The 14,790-nt window shown below is 45.1% G+C and overlaps 1 protein-coding gene across 3 annotated transcripts in view; it reads left to right on the top strand.

The window, feature by feature from the left end:
* Window positions 1–14,790, top strand: part of CYSTM1 (cysteine rich transmembrane module containing 1) — a 122,938-nt gene that overhangs the window by 54,179 nt on the left and 53,969 nt on the right. The window contains exon 2 of one of the 3 annotated variants that reach the window (XR_006269002.1): window positions 5,715–5,884. The gene's annotated coding sequence lies outside the window, so the exon portion shown is untranslated. Of the gene's footprint in view, window positions 1–5,714; window positions 5,885–12,568; window positions 13,064–14,790 lie in introns of those variants that run through there. The other 2 variants (XR_006269001.1, XM_043465337.1) reach the window with 2 other exon arrangements.

Genomic DNA, 14,790 nt, shown 5'->3' with positions numbered 1-14,790 from the left:
CATACATCTATTAGGATGGCTAAAATTTAAAAGACCAGTGACAAGTGTTGTCAAAGATGTAGAACATCTGAAACTCATAACATGGCAGGAGTGTGAAATGGAAAATCACTTTGGAAAGAAATGTGGCAGTATCTTATAAAGTAAAATATACACTTACCATATGCCCAGCAATCTCTAATACAGGTATTTACCTGAAAAAAATGAAATGTATGTCTACACAAAGACTTGTCACAAATTGTCCAAGCAGCTTTATTTATTTATTTAGATAATTAAAAATTGAGATAAACTTGATTTATAATGTTATTTTAGTTTCTGGTATACAGCAAAGGGATTCAGATAGATGTAGATATATTCTTTTTCAGATTCTTTTCCATTATATTTTATTACAAGATATTGACTATAGTTCCCTGTGCTATACAGTAGGACCTTGTTGTTTATCTGTTTCATATGTAATAGTTTGTATTTGCTAATCCTAAACTCCTTATTTTTCCCTCCCCCACTCCTTTCCCCTTCAGTAACCATAAGTTTGTTTCCTGTGTCTATAAGGCAAAGCAGCATTATTCGTAATAGCCCAAAACTGGAAATGGCCCAGGTGTCCATCAACAAGCAAATAGATATATTTATACAATAGCTTACTACTCAGTAATAAAAAGAAACATGCTGATAACTGCTACAACACGAATGGACCTCCAGAACATTATGCTAAGTGAAAGAAGCCAGGCAGGAGAGTACATGCTGGTGGATAACAACATTTACACTGCTCTTTCTAGGGGGTGTCACCTCTGCCCGGCTTATGGGATCTCAGTTCCCTGACCAGGGATTGAACCCGGGCCACAGGAGTGAAAGTGCTGAATTCTAACCACTAGACCACCAGAGAACCCCCTGGATGATTACATTTAAATGCAGTTCTAGAACAAGCAACATGAAGCTATGGGAACAGAAAGCAGAGCAGAGATTGACTGGGGCTGGCCCTGGGGAGGGGGCGTACTGACTGGAAGGGGGAATCAGGAAAATTATACAGATTATGGAAATATTCTACATCTTGAGTAGAGTGGTAAATATTTGGGTATTTGTCAAAACTCACATAACTGTATACCTTGAACATGTGCGTTTTATCATATGCAAATTGTACTCCAATAGGGCTGATTTTTAAAATGAATTAACTATAGCTTATGGTAAGTGCTATGAAGGAAAGAAACTATAGTGTGTAAGAGACAATGGAGGGAGGGAAGGTTACCTTTGATTGGTTGGCCAAGTGATTTTTTTTTTTCAAGTGATTCTTGAGGAGGTGACATTTGAAAGGAGATCTGGATGTCATGGGGCTTCCCAGGTGGCACTAGTGGTAAAGAACCTGCCTGCCGATGCAGGAGACGTAAGAGACGTGGGTTCGATCCCTCAGTTGGGAAGATCCCCTGGAGGAGGGCATGGCAATCCACTCTAGTATTCTTGCCTGGAGAATCCCCATGGAGAGAGGAGCCTGCTGGGTAACAGTCCATGGGGTCGCAAAGAGCTGGACATGACTAAAGTGACTGAGCACTCAAGAGAGACAGCCGTGAAAGATCTAGGGGAGGCCATTCCAGAAAATGGTCACTTTAAGAACAATGACCCAGAACAGGAAGCAGTCTGGTAATCTTGGAAACAGTTCAAAGGCCAGAGTGACAGGGTGAAGTGGTTAGGGCAGAGTGATAGGAGTCAGGGTGAAGACGTGGGTGTGAGCCAGATCATACTGGACTTATCAACCCTGATAAAGGTTTGGAATTTGAAATTAATAAAATGGAGATCCCTCATGGGTCTAGAGGGGCAGAAACACACAAGCAAATAAAGGCAATACAGAATCATGGGTGATATTTTGAGGGCATGTATAGGGAAGAGGAGGGAGTAGTCAGTACTACCTGAGAACATCTGGGAAGGTGACAGATGTTCTATTTGCAACCTCTCACCAGAGGAGGTGACATTTCAGCTCAGACTTGAAGAAAGAGTAGCAAAGAAGAGTGTTCCAGTGAAGGGTACTGTGTCTGTAGTAACCCAGAGGCAAGCAGCTCCATGGAAAATTCAAAGATCTGGGCATCAGATAAGTCCAGCTGGAGTTTTCCTCCTAGGGAAGTGGCCAGAGAGATGAGGCTGAGGAGAAAGGCTTTTAACTGCCTCATAGACTGGATCCTACAGGATGGGAAACCCCTGGAGAATTTTAAATATGGGAATATTAGAGCCAGGTGTCCATTCCAGATCAAGACCTCCAGATTAGACAGGTGGGGAGCAAGACCACTGGTTCTGGTGTGAAATCAAGGGGAAGGCCTGAACAGGTCTGGGGAGTGAGACTAGGGGGAGGGGAGAAGGGCCAAACTCTGCTATGAGGTGATGGGGACGATCCCAGACTCTGGGGACTTCAGGTTTGTAGCTTCAAGGCCTGGCTTCCCTGCAGGACGATGGCCCAGTTAAGGACACATGAGGAGAGACAGGTTGAGGAAAACATCTGCAGAGTTTGAGGGACCAGAGGGCCATAAATGCTAACTTTTATAGGCTCTGCTCCCTCAGAGGGTTTGTTACTTGAAGATTCCTAGGCCCTGGCCCCAGTGATTCAGAAGCAGTGGGTCTTCCATGGACTGTAGCATGCCGGGCTGCTCTGTCCATGGGATTTCCCAGGCAAGAATAATGAAGTGAGTTGCTGTTTCCTTCTCCAGGGGATCTTCCTGACCCAGGGATCGAACCTGCATCTCCTGCTTGGCAGGCTGATTCTCTACTACTGAGCCACCAGGGAATCCCAGAACAGGCTCATCCACCACACTTTAGGATAGTGCTCTCCAATAGAAATAAAATGAAAATCACACATGCAATTTTAATTAAAAGTAAAAAGCTCAGGTGAAATGAATTTCAACAATATATTTTTCACCTATGTCCAAATATTATGTTCATATCGTCAATAAAAACTAAAATATTTTTTTAAAATTAAAATATGGAAAAAAAAAAAAGCAATGGGTCTAGCCTGGAGCGGAGGAAGCTGCATGTGGCCACAGTGCCCCTCCCTCTGATGCAGGTGGACTCCACACCCACGGAACTGCGAGTTTGGCCTCTCCAGGGAGGGGCCTGGAGCAGGAGGTAGACAGGCTTACTCTCCTCTGGCCTGTGGCCAAAGCAGCCCAGAAATTCAGGTAAAGGTGACACTAAACTAAGGCTCCGGGTGTAGTTGGTACCAAGGTCTCCCCTGCAGCAGCTAAAGAATTGCACTAGAGGTAAACCACAAGGTCCTACTCTACAGCACAGGGATTCAATATCCTGTGATAAACTATAATGAAAAAGAATGTGAAAAAAGAATATATAATGGGTCAGTTTGCTATATAGAAGAAATTAAACATAACATTGTAAACTGTGTAACTATGTGCTACGTGTGCTATGTATACTATGCTAAGGCGCATCAGTTGTGTCTGACTCTTTGCAACCCTATGGACTGTAACCCGCCAGACTCCTTTGTCCATGGGATTCTGGAGTGGGTTGCCATGCCCTCCTCCAGGGGATCTTCCCAACCCAGGGATCGAACCCCTGTCTCACATCTCCTGCATTGGCAAGTGAGTTCTTTACCACTCATGCCTCCTGGAAAACCCAAATTAACTATACTTCAATAAAATTTTTTTTAAAAAAGAACTGCACTAGAATGACACTGGTCATCATGTATAACTCCTAATCACCTGACCAAGGAGTCACAGAAAAATTAGTGGTGGGGACAAGGTGAAGCAGATGCCTTTTAATTTGTACCCTCTCCTAGGGTGTGGATGCTGGGGGCCAATGGTGGGGATACATGGAGGCTCCCGTGACCCGGAGAACGTGTTCTGTGCAGAGAGCAGCTTCTACTGCACACACCATTTAACCCTTGCGACAGCCCTGTGTGTCTGGGCCTATTATTATTTCCACTCCACAGATGAGGAAATTGAGGCCCGAAAAGATTTAATAAATGGTTCTGAAACAAGGATATAGGGGAACCAGGGCTAGAATGCAGGTCTTTGGACACTCATAGCACTGCCCTGCCTCCCTGAGTGGGAGAAGTCACTTCTCTTAAATGATCTTTCAAGTAAGGAAGGGGGGAGTTTTCCTTCTCCTATCCCTTTCAGAAAGTGTCTAAGTACTTACTATGTGTGTTTTCCAAAACCAAAATCAAGGCTTCCAGGGCCCAGGAGAGCTAGGATTTAGAGACTTGCAGCACAAAGTGAGTTGTAGGGCCCCAGCCAGGAACAATTGCCTGATCTTCTAAGAATCTCACAGCAGTGCCACATGCCTCGGCTTTATCCAGGCAACAGAAGGAGGCGGTGGAGGCGGCGGTGGCAGCAGCAGCCTCAGCAGCAGCAGCGAATCTGTCCCCAGTGCACGACAGCACTGTTGTGCTATGATGGCATATGTCTGCAGAGTTACTATCTTGAGAACGGATAGAAAGGGGATTTTTCATGTGCCAGATCTTACTTTCCTTTTTGAAACAATCCTTGTAGTAAACAGAGGTTTTCTGATCTTGTGAAGATCCAGCAGATGAGAATTCCTTTACTCATTTTAAGCAAAACTATTGTCTTGGAGAGTCTCAGCCTATTGGTGGTGCAAATGTTTTTTTAAAATGTGGAAGCTCTCCTCTCCCTCCCTCCAAAGGCCAGGACAGGAAGAGGCGCTGCCACCAACAGGTGACCAGCCTTGTTCTGGTCTCAGACCACCCCAGTGGTGAGACCACCATCTGTCCTGTGACTGCCAGTCGCTGGCAAAAGGGGTGGGTAAAAGGAAAAGCTTGCTGAGCGCGGGAGTCCTGGGGCAGGGGGAGACAAGGAAGTACCAGGAAGCAAGCAGAATGTAATTTTTCAGAGGAGAATTATTTTGAACTGCGTCTTGTGCACTGACAGCATAATCATCATTATTAGGGCCTCAGATGTAACATGGAGCCCGCCCTGAAGTTAAATTTTCCTTTTCAGATAAGCATGGCCTGTCAACCCAGCCTAAGATGGCTCACTGCAACCTCCTCCATGCTAGTGGGTAGGAACACTCTAGCTGCTCCTTCATTGTTAACTTTCATTAAGGACTTTGCTTTACTGGTAAACAGGGGCACCTGTTTACCTTAGCCTTATCAAATCAACCTGACAACTACTTTGTGCAAGCCCCGAGAGCTGTATTTTTCTACTCACTTTTCATTTTGGGGTGCTTTCTCATAAAGGGGCAGACCTGTGGCCTGAATAATGCTCAGATTTTGTTTCGCTTTCACCATTCTTTAAAAACTGGTTTTCATGTCAAAATTCTGTTTGCTAGCTTCTCTTGAAAAAAATCACAAGACTTGGCCACACTGGGCCAGCTCCCCTGTGCCAAGTGGCTAGATAGTGGCTCCCTTTGCACAGAGCTTGTTCTCCAGTTTGCCATAATCCCACCACTTCGCATCATCTGCTTTCCACACTCGAAGAAAGGGTACAAATTAAAAGGCAGATATGAAGGGACTTTCCTGTGGTCCAGTGGTTAAGACTCTGTGCTTCTAATGCAAAGGGCTCAGGTTCAATCCCTGGTAGGGGAACTAAGATCTCACATACCTTGTGGCATGGTCAAAAATAAATAAATAAATTATATAACTGTAAAAAATAAAATAATTTTAGAAAAGGCAGAAATGGAGAAATGAGTTTCAATCTTGGCTCCACCCCTTACTTTCTAAGGCCTCTTAAACAGGTGTGTGCATCTCTCTGAATTCTGTTTTTAATCCCTAGGAAGAAGAGAATAATGAGAAAACATACGCAGAGCACTGGCCAAAAGCCTTGCCTTAGAGGAAGCACTCACAAAAAATTTGTCCTGCATGTTTACTGGTGATTATGACAATTCCTGTCAGTGACACAGAGGAGATCCAAAGCTGTATATGAATGGACACACCTACTAAAACGTAAGTTTGATATAAGCAAGGATTTTGAAAATTTTGTTTTGCATATTCCTACATCTCCAGAGCTTAGAACAGCCCCTGGCACGTGGTTGGTACTTAATACATGTGCTGAATGAATATGTGGATTTAATGTTTTCCCTGAGTTCATATTCTTCATATGTCAAGTGCTAAATCATCATTTGTTATTGTTTAGTTGCTAAGTCGTATCCAACTCTTGGCGACCCCATGGACTGCAGCATGCCAGGCTTCCCTGTCCTTCACTGTCTCTCTTGGAGTTTGCTCAAACTCATGTCCATTGATTCAGTGATGCCATCAAACCATCTCATCCTCTGTGGCTCCCTTCTTCATGAATCATTGGTTCATTGTATAAATATAAATGCAAATAGACATACAGGCTGAGTATCTCAAATTTATAGGTGCTGATTTTTTTCCCCCTTATTTTCAAAATATCAGAAATCAAGGAGATTCTTAAGAGTTGATGAAAACTTCATACTCAGTTGAGTCACAGCCTATGAGAAAAATGTGTTTTCCTCCAGGGCTGGGTTTCTAAGATTATTATCTAAATGCCAGGCCACTTTAGGAATCAGTGCTTCGAAAAGTCACAATTAAAATTGCATGCCTTTATGTGGTGCTTCTTGAGAACTCAAGGTGCTGTACAAACAGATTTAAAGCATGAAGTACTCTCTGAAGCACTTTCCTCAGAAGTAATCCTTCCAGAGAAGAGAGTGCACTTAGGTAAAACCAGTGGTGGGTTCTATACCATAATCTCAACAAGGCTTAACCTCTCAGCGCTGGAGTTTGCCCCCCAGTGGATGCAATTTTCCTGGAAATACTGGAGAAGGTAAGTTGGCTCCCAAGTAGAGTCAAAGCTATCCTTCTGGAATAATACTAGAATTTCATATTATTGAATACATGTGCCTACAGAACTTTTCAATAAGCTTGTGGTTTTGGTATCAGTGGCCTGTAGGGGTCAGCTGTGTTTTTTGTTTGCTAGGCATCTGTTCTTCCTAGTTCTGGTAACTAAACTTCCATTTTCCTGGGGAAGCTGTTCTTTCCACACTTTCAAATGTGGGATTTGAGAGATGGCTAGCCTTACTCCCAGTTCCAGATGACAGCACGAACTAGCCAAGATGCTACATCCCCTGGCCACAACCACTCATTCAGAGAGAAGCAATTTACCCCAAGCCGATGTAAACAGTTAAGACTCCAACCTGGAACTTTTCTTAGTAAAAAGTTCTCTGGGAAAGAGAAAGCCTTTTGTCTGTTTTGAGAATGTGCTTCTAACACTCTCAGAGGGGCTGCACTCTCAGAGAATGCACAGAAAGGAGAGCCGAGGGATAGAGCAAGAGAGGAGGTTCTTGGTGATACTGCCTGAGTGCCTGGATCCGGCTATGCCTGAAGTTCAGATTTGCCTCTAGACTCCTCGTTTCAAGAGCCAATAAATTCTCTCTCTCTCTTAAACTGACTTGAAGAGCATTTTAGTTCCTTGCAATGGAGACAATCCTGACTAGCAAATTGGAATCTGAAAATGTAAATCAGGAAAAAGATTCATAAAACTGAAACTCATTGCTCAGGTGAAACCCCAAACCTTGAAGCATGACCGAAAGCAAACTGACACCTTCCTCCTTCACATGGACCTCAAATTCCGTGACAATCAGGCAGACCAATGAGCTAGCAGACAGAAGTGAAGCTTTTTACCCTTTCTTTAATATCCTCAAACATGAAAACAATCTGATTTGTTTTTTTTCTGGTTTTTGTGTATGTGCTGGCCACATTCACTGGCTTTCCTTTCACATGTGTTCATTTGTCTGTTTCCATGGGAGAAAAGCCAGAGGCCAACTCTTAGTGGATTTCCCAGTGCTTTAAAACTCTGTTCTGAGGGGAGTTCCACAGTGTTTGCCACTGAGCCTGTGAGCTCCAAAAAGACATTATTTGACCTGTGCAGGGTATAGAGATGTTCATTTTAATAGGGTTTCTGTGCACCTCTACCTGCCAGACTCCAATTGCCACACACAAGTGAGCAAAAGACAGCCCTTCTCCTCTCCAGAAGGGGTGGTTTCTAGTCCTTGGTCAGCCCTTCCTTAGCTCTTGGGGCTGCACTTTTGCCCCTCCTCTCCCTTCTGACCATGTTGGATGCTGCTTCCAAACAATTCTTTACAAAACACTACATCCTCCAAAAGGAGGGGATATATGTACATATATCTGATCCACTTTGCTATACAGTAGAAACTGATACAACATTGTAAAGCAACTACACTCCAATAGAAATTTAAAAATAAATAAAAATCTATTCTAAAAAAAAAACATAATATTGCCTCCCATTCCCATTTTCCATTCTGAGGAGCTTCAGTAGATTCCTACAGTTTTTGTAGTGAATCCACACTCTTCTTCTCATGCCTTAATAAAACCAATACCAATAATAAAGAAAAGTGAACAGTTAGGAACACTTCAGTTCAGTTCATTTCACTCAGTCATGTCCGACTCTTTGCCACCCCATGGACTGCAGCACACCAGGCCTCCCTGTCCATCACCAACTCCTAGAATTTACTCAAATTCATGTCCATTGAATCAGTGATGCCATCCAACCATCTCATCCTCTGTCGTCCCCTTCTCCTCCTGCCTTCAATCTTTCCCAGCATCAGAGCCTTTACAAATGAGTTAGTTCTTTGCATCAGGTGGCCAAAGGATTGGAGTTTCCGCTTCAGCATCAGTCCTTCCAATGAATATTCAGGACTGATTTCCTTTAGGATGGACTGGTTGGATCTCCTTGCAGTCCAAGGGACTCTCAAGAGTCTTCTCCAACACCACAGTTCAAAAGCATCAATTCTTCTGCGCTCAGCTTTCTTTATAGTCCAACTCTCACATCTATACATGACTACTGGAAAAACCATAGCTTTGGCTAGACAGACCTTTGTCGGCAAAGTAATGTCTCTGCTTTTTAATGTGCTGTCTAGGTTGGTCATAACTTTTCTTCCAAGAGGCAAGCATCTTTTAATTTCATGGCTTCAGGCAACCATCTGCAGTGATTTTGGAGCCCCCCAAAATAGTCTGTCACTGTTTCCACTGTTTGCCCATCTATTTGCCATGTGATGATGGGACCAGATGCTATGATCTTAGTTTTCTGAATGTTGAGTTTTTAAGCCAACTTTTCCACTCTCCTCTTTCACTTTCATCAAGAGGCTCTTTAGTTCTTCTTCACTTTCTGCCATAAGGGTGGTGTCATCTGCATATCTGAGGTTATTGAATTTCTCCCAGAAATCTTGATTCCAGCTTGTGCTTCATCCAGTCCAGCATTTCTCATGATGTACTCTGCATATAAGTTAAATAAGCAGGGTGACAATATACAGCCTTGATATATTCCTTTCCCAATTTAGAACCAGTCTGTTGTTCCATGTCCAGTTCTAACTGTTGCTTCTTGACCTGCATACAGATTTCTCAGGAGGCAGGTCAGGTGGTCTGGTATTCCCATCTCTTTAAGAATATTCCACAGTTTGTGGTGATCCACACAGTCAAAGGCTTTGGCATAGTCAATAAAGCAGGAGTAGATGTTTTTCTGGAACTCTCTTGCTTTTTCTATGATCCAGTGAATGTTGGCAATTTGATCTCTGGTTCCTCTGCCTTTTCTAAATCCAGCTTGAACATCTGGAAATTCTCAGTTCATGTACTGTTGAAGCCTAGCTTGGAAAATTTTGAGCATTACTTTGCTAGCATGTGAGCAAAGTTCTAAATGTTCTTTGGCTTTGCCTTTCTTTGGGATTGAAATGAAAACTGACCTTTTGCAGTCCTGTGGCCACTGCTGAGTTTTCCAAATTTGCTGACATATTGAGGTGTAGCACTTTCACAGCATCATCTTTTAGGATTTGAAATAGCTCAACTGGAATTCCATCACCTCCACTAGCTTTGTTCGTAGTGATGCTTCCTAAGGCCCACTTGCCTTCTCATTCCAGGATGTCTGGCTCTAGGTGAGTGGTCACACCACTGTGATTATCTGGGTCATAAAGATCTTTTTTTAATAGTTCTTCTGTGTATTCTTGCCACCTCTCCTTAATGTCATCTACTTCTGTTAGGTCCATACCGTTTCTGTCCTTTATTGTGCCCATCTTTGCATGAAATGTTCCCTTGGTAGCTCTAATATTCTTGAAGAGATCTCTAGTCTTTCCCATTCTGTTGTTTTCCTCTATTTCTTTGCACTGATCACTGAGGAAGGCTTTCTTATCTCTCCTTGCTATTCTTCGGAACTCTGCATTCAAATGGTTATATCTTTTCTTTTCTCCTTTGCCTTTTGCTTCTCTTCTATTCACAGCTATTTTAAGGCCTCTCAGACAACCATTTTTCCTTTTTGCGTTTCTTTTTCTTGGGGATGGTCTTGATCATTGCCTCCTGTACAGTGTCATGAACCTCTGTCCATAGTTCTTCAGGCACTCTGTCTATCAGATCTAATCCCTTGAATCTATTTGTCACTTCCACTGTATAATCATAAGTGATTTGGTTTAGGTCATACCTGAATGGTCTAGTGGTTTTCCCTACTTTCTTCAATTTAAGTCTGAATTTGGCAATAAGGAGTTTATGATCCAAGCCACAGTCAGCTCCTGGTCTTGTTTTTGCTGACTGTATGGAGATGGCAAGAGTGAATATCAACATTTTAGGAATCTGCAAACTAAAATGGACTGAAATGGGTAAATTTAACTAAGATGACCATTATATCTACTACTGTGGGCAAGAATCCCTTAGAAGAAATGGAATAACCATCATAGTCAACAAAAGAGTCAAGTACAACAAATGCAGTACTTGGATGCAATCTCAAAAATGACAAAATGATCTCTGTTCGTTTTCAAGGCAAACCATTCAATATCACAGTAATCCAAGTCTATGCCTTGACCAGTAATGCTGAAGAAGCTGAAGTTGAATGATTCTATGAAGACCTACAAGACCTTCTAGAACTAACACCCAAAAAAAGGTGTCCTTTTCATTATAGGGGACTGGAATGCAAAAGTCAGAAGTCAAGAAATACCTGGAGTAACAGGCAAATTTGGCCTTTGAGTATAGAATGAAGCAAGGCAAATGCTAACAGAGCTTTGCCAAGAGAACGAACTGGTTATAGCAAACACCCTCTTCCAACAACACAAGAGAAGACTCTATACATGGACATCACCAGATGGTCAATACCGGAATCAGATTGATTATATTATTTGTAGCCAAAGATGGAGAAGCTCTAGAGTCAGCAAAAACAAGACCGGGAGCTGACTGTGGCTCAGATCATGAACTCCTTATTGCCATCACCCCCAAACAACTCAGTAAAATGGGAGTGGCCAAGGACCTTACTGAAAACACCATTCTTCTCCCACGGCATGGCCCTATATGTCCAGCTGCCCTGTCTTCCAAGGCAGTTAGTCCTGCCCCCACCCTCATCTCACCTTGTTCTGCCCACATTACAGCCTCAGAGGCTCTGAGCTTTCCCGTAGGGCCTCCATCCGGTTCTTCTCACTGCTCCTCCTTCCTTGCAGTCCTCATTTTTGTAATCTCCCTTTCCTTAATGCTGTTAGCACACCCTTCTTTTCAGTAGTCCCTCCCGAAACCACTGCTCCTTCTCCTTTCTCTAGATTCCTTCTCCATTCTCTCCGCTCCCAGACTTCTCCCCTCTACTGCATCCCTCAAACCTCATTCCAACCCAGCTCTTCCCCCACACATCCCTAACCTGCACTTGGAGCTCCGCTCCTCAGACCAACCAGCCACCCCAGGTCTGGCTGCCCCTGCCCTGCTCCCACCATCTTCCTGCCTCCTAATTTCTGCCCTTTGGAACCTGGGCTCATGTTTTAAATCTCTCTCCTTTTAGTACAATTCTGTCTGGAGCCATGATTCTTCTCTTTCACAGCTGTCTTCCCACCCCCCACCCCCATTGATATGCTAGTTTCTTTTTTAAATGTATAAAAATAAACAAGTGTCACTTGAAACAAAACTATTAAGTAAACAGTACAGGTGGTACTTGGATATGAGATGCACCACTCATAAACTTTTAATCTTCAAGGATTGTGCCTTAAGCACCTATTGCCAGGCAAAGATGCTCACTAGAAGTTATTTATAAAATAACTTTTTGGTTTAAAATCCCATACTCTAAGAAGGAAGGACAACATACATAAAACTTCCATAGTGGTGCAGGGAGTAGGAGAGTAAAACTTAGATGGAACTCAGAAAGAAGTAAAGGGATAGAATAAGCAGTGGATCTCAAACCAGGACCTCCACAGGATCTTACATTTTCATTTTAAAACTGATGGTCTATGTCTAGTGACTGGAAAGTCACAGAGATGTAGGCATACCATCATAGTGAGCTAGGGGAGGAAACTGAAGGGAAAATCAATTTCTAAACTGAAAACAAATCGGACTTCAACTAGGACTTTCAGGCTTCTGCTAAACTTTGCTCTCGGAGTGTTTCAATGCTTTCTCTTTCTGTTGGCAGAGGAGGGCTGCAGGACAGGAGGACTGGGCTGGGCTACAGCCTGTTCTTCATCCTGAGTGAATGAAGTCTTATTATATTCTCCAGCAAAGGCTGCACTACTTGTTGTGAGGCTTATGGGTAAAGTTGCCAGAGAGCAATCCAGTTATCAGCCTCAGCCCTAGTCCTCTCATGTACAGTTCTCGAAGCAAACCCTCGAACCTAGTTGGCTCTAGAAGGAGAAGACGCGGAGAGAAGCAGCCCACAAGCGAAGCCTGCAGCACGCCTTGCACTGAATCCCTTACGGGTTCGGTGAGGACACAGGCCCTGACGCCAGGCACTTGCCTTGACGGCGAGGGGGTAACATCTGGAGTCTCGGAGCACCGATCCAGCCTGAGGTGGCTGCCTTTTGGAGTCTCGGGGATCCATGGCCACTTATCCATGCCTACTTGAAGGCCAGAGGCGGACGGCCGGAGCCGGACCTCAAGTTTCCGCCAGCCGCTCGGGAGCGCTCCGGGTGGCGCCTCCAGGCCTCGCTGCTGGGGGCGGGGCTCGCGCTGTGACGCCGCCCCCCGCCTCGCCCCGCCCCGCGCGCGTTGCCAGGGTGATCAGGTGACTCCGCACTCGCGGCTCTCGGGGAGGTCGTGACGTCAGGCGAGCCCAGTCTCCTCACTCGCTCCTTGGCAGGTGCGGCGCCACTTGTGCGGTCTCGTCAGGTTCCAGCGGGTCCCGGCCGAACCAGTGCTCAGCGGGTTCGTAAAGAGGAGAGGTGAGGCCCGCGGTGGACCCGGGCCCAGCCAAGCTGGGACCAGGGAGGGGGTTAGGCACGGGCAGAGCCCTTCTGGGCTTTTGCGCACCCCCGAGCTCCCCAGAGGGCGCTGGGAGAGCGACGGGCTCCCGGGCGCGACGGGCGGACTCGGGCCGGGAAACGCGCGGAGCTGGGGGAGAGGCCGGGAGCCGGCGGAGCGGTTGCAGCCGGCCTGATACACACCCCGGCGCTTCGCGGCTGCTCCTCCGGGTCCGGTCGCAGCGCGGCTGGCTGAGGCTGGGAAGATCCCGCACTGCCTGCTGGGGCCTCTGGGCGGAGGACTAAGGGGCTCCGCGTAGAGAGGAGTCGGCTGACTGAGAGCTAGGCTCGCCACACCCGGTCTCGAGGGACGTCTGCGGGAGGCGTCCGCGTCTCCGCCTTGAGCTGCGATTTCTAGAGCGCTGCGGGCGACCCACTCCGTGATCAGAACCGAGCCTGCTGGGGGAGCGAGGCCGGGCGGGAGCTGGGACCAGAGGTGTTCAGAAAAGATGTTTCAATCCTGTTGAGTGCGGTTGATAGAAATGTGAATAGACCTGTTGGGGGGAGTGAAATCTGAGCGGAGCCCCAAGGGACGGGGCTAATCTCCGGCAGCTGTGGGGGTTGGAAGAGTAGGGGGAGGTAAAAGGGACCTCTGGGAAAGAGACCTTGAGCTGGAAATAAAGGAAAGACTTTACTGGATTGAGTCCTAGGGCGGTTTGGGGGGCGGAGGAGAAGTTTGGAAAGTTAAGTTAGGGCCCATTTGGAAAAACTCTTTTGAGTACTCAGCTGAGGGTTTGTGGGTGGGAGCCGTTGAAGCGTCGGCTGGATTGCGGTAGCGGGAACACTGGTATGGGGAGACTGAGGAGGCTGTTGTGACAGCCTGAAAAAAGAGATGACAACGCCTGGAACTATAATCTGTTGGGATTCTGGAAACCTTGCTTCGGAAATGTTTGTAGGAGACAGGGATAGGGGCGTAGGCAGCCAGGTGCCAATTATCCTAGATTTTTTAAAAAATTCCTTCTTAGGGAAAAGAAGCACCCAGCTGCCTTCTCTTATCTCATTTGACCCGGTCAGTTATGACTGTTTACGGGGTTTGCCTTCCTCCATATGCATTGAGGTTGTATTGACCACAGCGCTTACCCTTTAGAGGTTTCAGAGTGTTCTACAATACCTCTTATACCTAGGGTGAAACCCAAGGTCTGAGTGATTGATAGGAGATTTAATGGCACAGAAGTTCTTGAAGGATTATTAGTGCCCAAAACATGAATATGGGGGCATTGGGGAAGCTGAAAGGAGTTCCATGCTCTTTGTTAATTGTAGAACAGATTACCCCCTTCCTACCTACTACTTTGAGTTTGTGGGCTTTCCAGGTAATGCTGCATAAGTGTTAATTGGCCATTTTTGTCTTAAATTCTTGAGAAATGAGAAGAAGACATTTTGATTATTGAAGAGGAATGATTGAGTGATGTACAATTTTTTCCAACTCTGAAATTTATTGATCCTGTGGGGAAAAAAATTAAAAACAACAACAACAACAAACAGCTGTCCCTTTTATATTGAATCTTCCACACACTTCTTTTTTCTGGAGGAAGTGAAATAGCTGAAACTTCTCACCAACTTGTTTTGTATTTGTTTGACTCCAGAAAACAGAATTGAACCTCCAGGGATCCTGTACAGTAAAAGGCAGTTGAG

The sequence above is a fragment of the Cervus canadensis genome, chromosome 4, assembly GCF_019320065.1.
Source record: "Cervus canadensis isolate Bull #8, Minnesota chromosome 4, ASM1932006v1, whole genome shotgun sequence".
NCBI classification, from domain to species: Eukaryota; Metazoa; Chordata; class Mammalia; order Artiodactyla; family Cervidae; genus Cervus; species Cervus canadensis.
This window is presented reverse-complemented; position numbering and strand designations above follow the sequence as displayed.